The sequence below is a fragment of the Peromyscus maniculatus genome, chromosome 3 (genome assembly GCF_049852395.1).
Source record: "Peromyscus maniculatus bairdii isolate BWxNUB_F1_BW_parent chromosome 3, HU_Pman_BW_mat_3.1, whole genome shotgun sequence".
Lineage (NCBI taxonomy): Eukaryota > Metazoa > Chordata > Mammalia > Rodentia > Cricetidae > Peromyscus > Peromyscus maniculatus.
In genome coordinates, this window is record NC_134854.1 from 153525291 (window position 1) to 153539522 (window position 14232).

Consider the following 14232-nt stretch of genomic DNA (forward strand, 5'->3'; position numbering starts at 1 on the left):
ATCTATGAGGAGGCAGTTTGAGGACATTTTATTCCCATCTTCAGAATGAAAGTATCCAGCTGAGGAATCTGAAGACCTTTGGACAAATGAGACATCTGAAGAAAAAGGATGAATCATCTGGAGAAAATGTCCCAAGAAAAGGAGTAAATTGACCTATTGGTATATCACATTTCCAACAGGATAAAATTTCATAAATCTTCCCAAATGTTTGTTTCTGCAATGCTCTACGGATACATAACACAACTGGTCTTTTTGTAGTCCCAGTTCAATTAAAAATTAAAGCTGGCTTTGGAGTTAGGGTGTGGCTCTCTCCTTCTCTAAATCCAGTCATGCTTGTTAAAAAGGAAAGTCCAAAATCTCTGTTTTATGGCAGAAGGGCTACACAATATAGGACCAAAACTAAGGGTCTATTCTATTGCTACTAGTCTCATGATCCTTTGGTTTTATTTGGACTTTTAAAAACTTTTCTTAAGGAATAAATATTATACCAAAATTTACAAGATTAATACATATATGTTTTTTAAACTTCCTGTCATGATATTAATGGTCATATAGGGTACTGACTAATTCTAGAAAAAAGCTTCATCTAGCTTTCTGTACATGATTTTAGGTTTGAATCTCTATCAAGTAACTAGGAATTAAGTTTTTATACTCTTTTTTTTTTTAAGTTTTTGTACTCTTGATGTATATAATAAATTATGGTCCTTTTTAAACCTCTCCTAGAACTGCTGCATACAACATTTAAAAATGTTTAAGTCTTCTGCAGTGAACCATGTCATGCCTAACATCAACTTTTGAAGTCTCCAAAAGGAGGATGGGTCCTCACAATAACAATTCCATCTGGACTATGGTAAAGCCACTAAGTTGACAAACACCACCTAAAGATCGACTGTGTACTACACAAACTGTTCAGGACAATTTCAAAGTGGCTAGCTTAGATGGGCCAGCCTAAGAGACTACTCTAGCCAGGACTTGAGACAAGTCCCAAACTTTCCCATTGCACAGAGACTAGATAACAAATGATACAGCTAAGTCTCCTAGGACTTGGCAATTATTCCAGTTTTTTTTTCAGGGTTCTCTAAAGATGCCATCACCCCAGACAGCAGGAAGTAATCTTAGGAATGCAACACCCATATTCCCAAGAGGTAGGCTGTGTAATTATTGGTCATTCTGTGGGTTATGGATATTTGTCATCATTTAAGAGGCTTGGTTACAAGTTGTTATTGGTAGTGGTCAGGAAAAAAGCTGAACAAAGGAGATTAGACTCAAAGATCTTGTTCTAAAAAGAAAAAGGGGGCATATAGAAATAGGATAAAAGGGTAGATTACTGAACCTACTTTTAACCAAAAAAGCAACTACTAGCCTTAAATATTTTACATTGGCTTGGATTATTTTATATTGATACAAATTTGAGGTTATTTTTGTTATACTGTATGTATGTTAAAGAAATGATAGGACAAAAAAAGATTATTGAATCTATTTTTAATCCAAAAAAGCAACTACTAGTTTTAAATATTTTACATTGATATGGATTTTTATATACTGATACAAATTTAAGGTTATTTTTGTTAGAACATACTGTATATACATTTTTATTCTTGTTCAAGGTATTGTATCAATACAGCTCATCTAACAATTTAATGTAAATTTCTAGCCCTTAAAATTATTAATAAGGAAATGTGGCTTAGTAATTAGTTACTTATCACAATCAAACTTGTAGTCAGGTTAGGAATGTTTTCAAGGTCAAACAGAGATATATTTTAGAAATGCAAGTGGTCTTCAAACACTTCAGAGAGCAACAGAATATGACATTTAAAATGTTTTAATAAAATAAGGTTCTTTTTTCTATGAAAATGAGATATGTCTTCCCCTGGCAGCATCAATCTAATTCAGAGAAAATGATGGGCATAGAAAAAATCTCCATGTGGAGTTCACTTTCTTTGTGGCAAAAGTTATCCACTTGGTAAGAAAGTGTCCTTGCCTCAAGTGCTGACAGTATGCTGTCCAAATTGAACAAGCAAGATGTATAAAAAAAAAAAGGACTGCCAATCTTTGCCAAGACAAGGCAGGATGGTCCTTCACAAATCCTGCTTCACAGAAGAGTCCACCAGATAGTCTAGGCTGAAGATGGATACCCCAACACTGCTGAGAATTTTTGGGTTAATGTCTAGGCAGCCAGCTGTTTCTGTCATTTCTTAATTTTGGAAGAGGTTTGCTCTGTACTTCCCAATTACCTAGTAATATTATATCATTCTCAGGTCTCTGATGGATTTGAAGACTAGATATAGTTTTCCTTGTTACCAGACTCAGAAAATAAACTCAGAAAATAAACTCACAAAATAGGTATAATATGGTGATATTTTATTTGTACTGAAATGTGATTTTATTTGTATGTTAATAAATAAAGTTTCCTGGGGGTCAGAGCTAATAGCAAGCCATAGCAGAAACTGGGTGGTCGTGGTGCACACCTTTAATCCCAGCTCTTGGGAGGCAGAGCTAAGCGGATCTCTGTGTGTTCAAGGATACAGCCAGCATGGAGACACACACCTTTAATCTCAGTACCAACCATAGAAGACATGCAGATCTGTACATACAGGTAGTGATGAGGTCATGTGGTTGGGTTTACAACCAATGAGAAGGCAGAATGGAAAGTCTATAAAAAAGACAAACAGACAGGAAGCAGGTCTCTTGGTGAAGAGGACAACAGCAGCAGTGAAGGGTTAGGTTTTTAGCTCTGACCTCTTGGGCTTTCATCTATGCATTGGCTTTGTGTTTCTTATTTAACAAGACCATTCATCTACATTTGGTGCCCAATGTGGCAAGAATTTACTAAAAACTGCTTGACTTGGCTTCGCAGTGGGTCTGGTTTCCCACCTAGGTGGCCCAGCTCCCTAGCTTGGGCCCAGCTTGGCTTAGGACTCAGGCCAGACTGACCATAGCCCCAAACGGTTACCCGCAGCTGAAGCTACTTAATTAAAGCCAGTGCTACAAACAACTCAGGCCTGCCCTGCCAGAGTTACCGCTGTTTGCAGTGGTCAGAGCTTAAGGAAGCTGGAGCCCAGGCTCAACTCGGCTCAAGTGGGAACATGAGGCTGGATTTAAGCTTTTAGCCAGAACTTGTGGCTATGCTTTCTTGCTCTTGCACTCTCTCTCTCTCTCTCTCTCTCTCTCTCTCTCTCTCTCTCTCTCTCTCTCTTTGGATTCACACCTAGGACACTATGCAGCTGTTTTGAAATTCCCTTAGATTTCTACTGCTCTATGCAGGCTTGGTAACTCAAGTAAGATATAAGATATTTTAAAGGAAACTATTTAAAAGAGAAATTTTTCCACATTTAAAAAATGGATTGTATGTGTACATTGGAAGAAAATTGGGCTTAGTTTGAAATTTTAGGCAATCTCACAATGGAAGAACTATATGAGAAGAATAATGTTGATGGAATTATGCACTTTATTACTTTTCTTATCCTTATGTTACTATTTAAAAAGATAGTCAATTTAAGTGCCAAGATAACAGTTTTAGAAAAACCTGTTAAACCTGTTAAAATGAATTATAGAAAAATTCAAATTCAGACAGAAAAAATTAACAGTGAAGTTGTTTCAAGATTGGATCATAAGGTTACAGAAAGAAAGCCTGTTTTCACACAGTCACCCTTAATTTATCTGGTAACCATACAGCAGTTACCTGATCAAGTGAATACACAAAATATTTGGACTCCAATTGAAATATTAGATTTATGAAGGTTTAAGGAGGCAATATTATCTTATGGCATGCATTCCCCATATGCAAAGCAAATGTTAAACACCTGGTAAACTTATAATAGGATTATACCATAGGACTGGCGGGGAGCTGGCACATGCTGTTCTGGAACCCAGTGGCAAATGTTGTTCAAAGAAGAGGCTAAAAACATAGAAAAACAACGGAGGGATAAAGGAATACAAGTCTCTCAGGATCAGCTTGTTGGAGAAGGCCAATATGCTGCAATACAAACACAATGTTTATATGATATCCAAACCTTAATTCTATGTAAAATGGCAGCGTTGAATGCATGGGACAGAGTTGAGGAACCAGGAAAGAAAGCTGAGTCATTTGCAAAGGTTGTACAGGGCCCAAAAGAATCTTTCACAGATTTTTTACAAAGACTAGCTTCAGCAGTAAAGAGAATGGTCCCGGATTCAGAAGCTAGTCAGATAATAATTGAATCTTTGGCTTTTGAGAATGCGAATGCAGCATGCAAAAGAATAATCATGCCATTAAAGGCAAGATCTGCACCTTTGGAAGATTGGATTAGAGACATGGTTAATGTTGAGGCTCATGACTGCTGTGGGATGGTCTGTATGTCAAATTACTCTGATTGGTCAATAAATAAAACACTGATTGGCCAGTGGCCAGGAATTATAGGCGAGACTAACAGAGAGGAGAATTGAGAGAATTCTGGGAAGTGGAAGGCAGAGGAGGGAGACACTGCCAGCCACTGCCATGACAAACAGCATGTGAAGATGCCAGTAAGCCAAAAGCCATGTGGCAAGGTATAGATTTATAGAAATAGATTAATTTAAGCTATAAGTACAGTTAGCAGAAACCTGCCATGGCCATACAGTTTGTAAGCAATATGTCTCTGTGTTTACTTGGTTAGGTCTGAGCAGCTGTGGGACTGGCAGGTGACAAAGATTTGTCCTGACTGTGGGCAAGGCAGGAAAACTCTAGTTACACATGACCAAGAGGATATATGGGTAGGAGAAGCAATTTCAGAAGGTTTGAGGAATGTTAGATGTTTTGGATGAGGAAAGCAAGGACATTTGAAAATGGACTGTAAACAGAACAATATTTCTTCAAGGAACAATGGCAACAGAATGCCCCTTCCTTCTGGAGTATGCAGAAGGTGTGTTAAGGGAAAACACTGGACCAAAGACTGTAGATCAACAAGGGACAGACAGGGTAATCCTTTGCCTCAGTCTTCAAGAAACTCCCAGAGGGGCCTCAGGTGGGCCCCCACAGTGAATCCAATTCAGACCTTTCCTGCAGTCATAGAGGAAATCTGTACTCAGAGCAATTAAATAATCAAATCCCCATTGGAATAAACCAGGCTACTCAGAGTAATAGAACAACTGAGACAGAGAGAACAGATGCAGGAGAAAACATAAAGAATTTTTTTTGAAAACTTCTATGTAGATGCAACCAACCATCTTATTAAATAAGAAACACAGAACCAAAAAAGAAAAAAGCCAAGAGGTCAGAGCTCAGAGCTAAAACCTTACCCTTCCTCCTGCGGTGCTCCTACCTCTCCAAAAGAGACCTACTTCCTGTGTGTTTGTCTTTATATAGTCTTTCTGTTCTGCCTTCTCATTGGTTGTAAACCCAAACACATGACTGCCTGGTCACTGCCTGTATGTACAGCCCTCCAGGTCTTCTATGGTATTGAGATTAAAGGCGTGAGTCTCCAATGCTGGCTGTATCCTTGACCACACAGAGATCTACCTAGTTCTTCTACCAAGTGCTGAGATTAAAGGCTTGAACCATGAACGCCCAGCTCTGCTATGGCTTGCTATTAGCTCTGTCCTCCAAGCAACATTATTTATTAACATACAATTAAAATCACATTTCAGTACAAATAAAATACCACCATATTTTCCCTTTTCTATTTTAATAAAAAGAAAAAAAGCAAAAGGTTATAACTAACAAAAGAAAAATTATATACAAACGTACAATAACTATATATAATATATACAAATAATAAATACCCAAACAATGTCTAGTTCGTTTGTATTTGACAAATTCAGAGAAAATATTTTCATTATCTATCCTATTTTGGTAAGTCCAAAATGTATCAAATTTACTTTCTAAACTAATTAATCTTCAAATATAACTAACTAACTTTCAACTATAATCAATTAATCTTCAAATATAACTAACTAACTTTCAACTATAATCAATTAATCTTCAAATATAACTAACTAATCTTCAACTCCCTCAGAGACCCAAGAAGGAAATAATATAACCTAATAAAAATAAAAACAGGAAGTGCATGCAAGCAACTTTCAAAATTTTGTGAGTTGACAGAAACAGCCAGCTGCCTGGACAGTCACCTGAGGTTTCTCCACAGTGCTGGGGCATCATCTTCAGCCTATAGGCTTAGCATATCTGACAGACTCATTTGTGAAGTAGGATGTACACATGAAAAATAGTTCGACCTCACATTGGGTGAGAGCAGTCCATGTCCCAGAAACACCTGAATTCCACTAGTGTCATGTCATGATTCAGGGTTTTAAATTCTGGAAATTGTTGATGTTTTTTTAATTCAGCTGTCCATTCTTCTTGGTTGTATATATATATATATGGCTTCATCTCAGCATCCCATTCTTCTCCACATCCCTCTATTAAATGCCAATCTACTATTGAGAGGCATGTGCTTAATTACTGTTCAAGAATAACTGTTTCAGCTGCTGTTCCATTGCACATCAGAAGCCATCAGCCCACTGCCTGTTCAGCTGCCTTTGAAGAAAAGGGAACTGTACCTTTTCTGGATTGTGAAGGGCACTTCAAGGATGGTGCCATTTATTTTTATCATTAATTTTAGTCTTTGTTCATTAATAGAAGTTTGCCAAAAATTTTTCTTTATGTTTTCTCCTGAATTTTCTATTCTCTCTGTTTCATCATCCTGACCAGCATGATTTATTCCAATAGGCATTTGGTTATTTAATTGCTCTGAGTAGGGGTTTCCTCTATGGCTACCGGAAAGGTTTGAGCTGGTTTTGCTATGGGAGCCTGCATGAGGCCCCTCTGGGAGTTTCCCGAAGACTGAGGCAAAGGAATACCCTGTCTGTCCCTTGTTGATCTACAGTCTTTGGTCCAGTATTTTCCCTTACCACACCTTCTGCATACTCCAGAAGGAGGGGGCATTCTGTTGCCATTGTTCCTTGAAGAAACATTGTTTCTAGGAATGCCCTGCTTACAGTCCCTTTTCAAATGTCCTTACTTTCCACATCCCAAATATCTAACATTCCTCAAACCTTCTGAAATTGCTTCTCCTACCCACGTATCATCATGGTCATGAGCCTCAACATTAACCATGTCTTTAATCCAATCTTCCAAAGGTGCAGATCTTGCCTTTAATGGCATGATTATTCTTTTGCATGCTGCATTCACATTCACAAAGGCCAAAGATTCAATTATTATCTAACTAGCTTCTAAATCCGGGACCATTCTCTTTACTGCTGAAGCCAGTCTTTGTAAAAAAAATCTGTGAAAGATTCTTTTGGACCTTGTATAACTTTTGTAAATGACTCAGTTTTTTTTCCTGGCTCCTCAACTCCATCCCATGCATTCAAGCCTGCTTTTTGACATAAAATTAGGGTTTGGACATCATATAAACATTGTGTTTGTACTGAAGCACATTGGCCTTCTCCAATAAGCTGATCCTGGAAGACATGTATTCCTGTATCCCTCCATTGTTTTTCTATATTTTTAGCTTCTTCTTTGAACCACATTTGCCACTGGAGCTGTTGTCCGGGTTCCAGAACAGCATGTGCCAGCTCCTGCCAGTCCTGTGGTATAATCCTATTATAAGTTTACCAGGTGTTTAACATTTGCTTTGCATATGGAGAATGCATGCCATATGATACTATTTCCTCCTTAAACCTTCATAAATCCAACATTTCAATTGGAGCCCAAATATTTTGTGTAGTCATTTGATTAGGCACTGCTGTATGGTTACAGGATAAATTAAGGGTGTCCGTGTGAAAACAGGCTTTCTTTCTGTAAACTTATGATCCACACTTGAAACAACTTCACTGTTAATTTCTTCTGTCTGATTTTTACAGGTTTAACAAGTTTTTCTAAAGCTGTCATCCTGGCACTTAAATTGACTATCTTTTTAAATAGTAAAATGAGGATAAGCATAGTAATAAACTGCATAATTCGATCAATATTAATCTTCTCTTATAGTTGTTCCATTGTTAGACTGCCTAAAATTTCAACCAAAGCCCAATTTTCTTCCAATGTACACATACAACCCATTTTTTAAAATGAGGAAAAAAATTTCTCTTTTAAATAGTTTCCTTTAAAATATCTGATATCTTACTTGGGTTACCAAGTCTGCATAGAACTGTAGAAATCTGAGGGAATTTCAAAACAGCTGTGTAGTGTACCAGGTGTGAATTCCAGAGAGAGAGAGAGAGAGAGAGAAAGAGAGAGAGAGAGAGAGAGAGAGAGAGAGAGAGAGAGAGAGAGAGAGAACACACAAGAAAGCATAGCCAGCTAAAGCTTAAATCCAGCCACGTGTTCCCTCTTGAGCTGAGTCAAGCCTTGGCTCTGGCTTCCTTAAGCACTGATCATGTGCGTTGGCTTTATTGGCAGGGGTCCTGTTTGGCAGGGCAGGACTGAGTTGTTTGTAACACTGGCTTTAAGCAAGTAGCTCACGGTTAGTCTGGCCTGAGGCCAAGCAGTTCTGGGCCCGGGCTAGGGAGCTGACCGCCCAGGCTAGGGAGCCAACCACCCTTGTGAAAAACCGGACCTGCCACCAAGCCAAGTGGTTTTTAATGGATTCTTGTCACGTTGGCACCAAATGTAGATGTAACCAACCATCTTATTAAATAAGAAACACAGAACAAATGTAAAGAAGAAAGCCAAGAGGTCAGAGTTCAGAGCTAAAACCTTACCCTTACTCCTGCGGTGGTTCTACCTCTCCAAAAGAGTCCTACTTCCTGTGTGTTTGTCTTTATATAGTCTTTCTGTTCTGCCTTCTCATTGGTTGTAAACCCAAACACATGACTGCCTGGTCACTGCCTGTATGTACAGCCCTCCAGGTCTTCTATGGTATTGAGATTAAAGGCGTGAGTCTCCAATGCTGGCTGTATCCTTGACCACACAGAGATCTACCTAGCTCTTCTACCAAGTGCTGGGATTAAAGGTGTGCACCATGAATGCCCAGCTCTGCTATGGCTTGCTGTTAGCTCTGTCCTCCAAGCAACTTTATTTATTAATATACAATTAAAATCACATTTCAGTACAAATAAAATACCACCATACTTCTATAAATGAACAAAGACCAGAATTAACAATAAAAATAAATGGTGTTTTGTTGTTTGGTCTGGTAGACATAGGTGCTGACGTTACCATAATTGCACCAGAATTTTGTCATCTAACTTGGCCTCTTCAAGAGGTAGATGTTCAACTGTTAGGGATTGGAACATTATCTCAAGTGAAACAGAGTGCATGATGGCTAGAATGTATAGGTCCAGAAGGACAGAGCAGAAAATTAAAACCATATGTGACTAACATTTTTATGAACCTATGGGTTTGAGACCTGTTGCAACAATGGAATACTCAGATTAACATCCCTCCAGTCTCAGAAACAAATCATAAACTGGCACATATTTCTGAGAGAAACATTAGAAGGTTTTATTCTAATGAGTAGTCATCAGCCATCCATATTATACAAGAACAGGGCACAACAACTGATGATCTTTCAAAGACACCAACAGCTCTACTTTTAAAATGGTTAACAGCCAAGCCTGTATGGATTCAGCAATGGCCTTTAACAACAGAGAAACTCCAGGCTTTAGAAGAGCTGGTAGAAGAACAGTTAAATGCTCTGCATATTGAAGAATCAACCAGTCCTTGGAATTCTCTTGTATTTGTTATTAAAAAGAAATCTGGTAAATGGAGAATGGTAACAGACCTTAGAGCAGTTAACAAAGAAATTCAGCCAATGGGATCTCTACAATCTGGAATTCCTTTGCCTACTCTGTTACCAAAAGGATGGCCTCTCATAGTTATTGATTAAAAAGACTGTTTCTTTTCAATACTCTTACAAGAAAAAGGCAGAGAAAAATTTGCCTTCATGGTGCCTACTTACAATAATTCTCAACCGGTTAAAAGATTTCAATGGAGGGTCCTCCCACAGGGAATGTTGAATAGCCCAATCAATTCTGTGCCAATATTTTGTACAACAGCCATTGGAAGTGATACGTAAAAGATTTCCTAAATCTGTAATTTATCATTATATGGATGATATTTTACTAGCTGACTCAAATGCAGATACTTTAGAAATAATGTTTGAAGAAGTAAAGAAAATTTTGCCTTGCTGGGGATTACAAATTGCTCCTGAAAAGATACAAAGAGGAGATTCTATTAATTATTTAGGATATAAAATAGAACTACAAAAAATTAGACCCCCAAAGGTGCAAATTAGGAGATATCAACTACAGACTCTTAATGACTTTCAAAGATTATTTGGAGATATTTCTCATCTACAAACTATTGTTGGGGTAAAAAATGATGAACTGAATAATTTGTTCAAAACCTTAGAAGGTGACAAGGACTGAAATAGTCCAAGGGAATTATCACCTGAAGCTGAGAAAGAATTGGCCTTGGTAGAAAAGAAAGTACGTGAAGGACACGTGGATCATATTGATCCAAAGCTGGATTGCATTTTGGTTATTTTACATTCTAGGCATTCTCCTACAGGAATATTAATGCAGAGGGAAGATATTATATTGGAATGGATATTTTTACCAAATAACCGAATAAATATTAAAAACTTATATGGAAAAAAATCTCTGACTTGATTTGGAAAGGAAAATTGAGACTTCGTCAATTAGCAGGCATAGACCCAGCAGAAATTGTCATACCTTTAACTAAAGAGGACATTGAAAAATTATGGACAGAAAGTGAACCTTGGCAAAGAGCTTGCAGTAATTTTTTGGGAGAAATTATCAGCAAATATCCCAAAAGCGATAGAATTGATCTTATATAGAAAGATGATTGGATTTTGCCTCAAATTTTATGGAAAAAGCCCATATCTGGAGTTTGTACATTTTATACAGATGCAAACAAACAAGGAAAGGCAGGTTACAAATCAGAAAATTTAAGTAAAGTGATTCAAAGTCCTAAAAATTCAGTTCAAAATCAGAATTTTATGTTATTCTGTTGGTATTAATGGATTTTTCAGAACGTCTTAACATAGTTACTGACTCTCAGTATGCTGAAAGAGTGGTATTACATATTGAGACTGCAGATTTTATCCCTGATGCATCAGAATTAAGTTCACTATTTATTCAGTTACAAGATACAATCAGGAAAAGGAGTCATCCTTTATATATAACTCACATTCGATCCCATACTGCTCTGCCAGTTCCTCTTGCACAAGGCAATGATGAGATTGATAAATTATTGATAGGAAATGTGCTGGAGGCCTCAAAATTTCATAAAAAACATCATGTCAATAGTAAAGGTTTAAAAAAGGATTTTTCCATAACCTGGGAACAAGCCAAAGATATTGTAAAGAAATGTCCTACTTGTTCCCTTTATAATCAGACATCATTACCAGAAGGATGTAGCCCAAAGGGTACTCAGAGGAATGAAATCTGGCAGGTGGATGTGTTTCACTTTGCAGAATTTGGAAAATTGAAATATGTACACCATATCATCAATACTTATTCAGGATTTCAATGGGCAACTGCTTTGAGTTCTGAAAAAGCTGATTCTGTAATCACTCATTTGCTAGAAGTTATGACCATCATGGGTACACCTGCACAAATTAAAACTAACAATGTTCCATCATATGTCTCTGTTAAAATGAAACAGTTTTTTGCTTATTACAATATAAAGCATGTTTCAGGTATACCACATAATCCTACAGGTCAAGCAGTTATAGAAAGATCAAATAGAACTCTAAAGATATGCTAAATAAACAGAAAGGGGTAACAAAACCCCCAGAAATAGACTGCATAATGCTCTGTTAACTTTGAATTTTCTCAATGCCAATGAGAAAGGAACAACAGCTGCAGAGAGACATTGGATAATAGAAAAAACTACGGAATTAAATCAGCCTATATACTTCAAGGATGTGCTGACCTCAGAATGGAAACCAGGATATGTGTTACATTGGGGACGAGGTTTTGCTTTTGTTTCTACAGGAGAAGATAAGCTGTGGATACCATCAAAATTAATAAAGGTTCAATTTGAACAAGAGAGATCTCTTAATTAGAGGAGGTGATAGTCCATCACCCAGCATGAACATCCAATTTAAACTAACTTATACCAGTAACACATGCCTTTTCATTTAATCAGATAATAACTTGCCAAAAAGGACCATCCCCAAAATTAGTCTTGGGGAAAGGTTTTTGTTTTTGTCTTTTACAAGAATGAATGTTAGCCGGGCGTTGGTGGCGCACGCCTTTAATCCCAGCACTCAGGAGGCAGAGCCAGGTGGATCTCTGTGAGTTCGAGGCCAGCCTGGGCTACCAAGTGAGCTCCAGGAAAGGCGCAAAGCTACACAGAGAAACCCTGTCTCGAAAAACCAAAAAAAAAAAAAAAAAAAAAAAAAAAGAATGAATGTTAAGAAATATGAAGAAAACTGGACTAATGAGACAACTGAAGAAAAGGAGAAATCATCTGTGCCAGGAAACAGAGTAAAATGTCTAATTGGTATATCATCTATAAAATTTTTATGTCTTCCTAAATGTTTGTTTCTGCTTTTCTCTAAAGATTTAACACTATTGGTCTTCTAATAGTCCCAGTTCAATTAAAATTTAAAGCTGACTTTGGAGTCGGAGAATGGCTCTCTCCTTCTTTAAACTCAAGCATGTTGTTAAAAAGAAAATGCAAACTCCCTGTATCATGCCAGAATAAAAGAGCCATCTTCTGCTATGGGACATGAGAAAAACAAAATTAATTAAGGGACTATTCTATTACTAATCTCAACTCTTTGACTCTATTCTGATTCTTTAACTTTCCTTAAAGTATGAATTTTATATCAAATTTACAAGATTAATATATATACATATATATATACATTTTAAACTTTGTTAAAATATGAATGGTCATATAGAGTACTAACTAATTCTAGAAAAAAGGTTTCAATTAGCTGCCTATACATGTCTTTGTGTTTGAGTCTCTTATCAGTTTTCTGCAGGAAATCACAGCCAGGCCTAACATCAACTAAAGTCTCCAGAAAGAAGATGGGGCCCCACAACAACAACAATTCCATGTGGACAATAATAATATCACTAAGCTGATAAACATCATCTACAGATCAGCTTTGAACTACAAAGTGCTCAGAGCAATTTTGAGAGGGCTAGCTGAGATGATCCAGTTTCAAAGACTACTTGAACAAGGACTTGAGATAAACCCTGAACTTTGGCATTATGCACAGACTGGATAATGAAGGATATAATTACCTTCCCTAGAATTTGACGATTAACTTAAAACTTTTTTTTTTCAGGATAAACATACCTTCGAACATACCCAGCAGGAAGCAATTTTAAGAATACGATGCCCACATTCACAAAGTGGTGGTATGGGGCAGGTGGATTTTTTTTTTTTTGGTCTTTTAATGGTTTTTGAGTCTGGGATAGTTTTCATTGTTTAGGAGGGTTGGTTACAAGTTGTTGTTAAGGATTAGAAAAAGGGCTAAGCAAAGGAGATTAAATTTAAGGTTATATTTAAAAAAAGAAAAAGACAATTACTAGTTTTAAATACTTTACATTGGATTTGTTTTTTTATATTGTATACAAATTATATATATTGATATTGATATTGTTAGAAAATGCTATATGTATATTTCTAATATTATTCAAGATAATGTACTTATAACATTCATTTAACAATGTAATGCAATTTGCTGACCCTTGAATGTTATTATTACCAACTATTAGGATATAAAGAAATGAAAGTTAGTAGTTAGACATTACAATAGAACTTTTAGTCATATTAGGTATGTTTTCAAGATTGAGCAGATATATTTTAGATAGACAGGTCATCTTCAAACCCTTCAGAGCTCTAGAGAATATGGCATTTAAAATGTTTTAATAACTTAGAAAATTTTTCTTTTTTGTTATGACTATGAGACATGTCAGCTCCTGGCAACACCAATCTACTTCAGAGAAAATATGGGCATTGAAGAAACTGTACATGGAGTTAACTTTCATTGTGGCAAAAGTTAGCCACTGGACAACAAAGTATCCTTGAATAAACTGCTGACAAACAGGACAGATAGGACAAAAAACAAATGACTACTGATTCTTGCCAAAACAAGTGTGGTTGTGGCTTTATCAAAAGGCATCTTCTGAGGCCAGGACAATATGGCATCATCCCTGAAGTTACCTTCACAATCTGGAAAAGGTACAGTGCCCTTTTCCTCAAAGGCAGCTGAACAGGCAATGGGCAGATGGCTTCTGATGTGCAATGGAACAGCAGCTGAAGCAGTTATTCTTGAAGAGTAACTAAGCTCA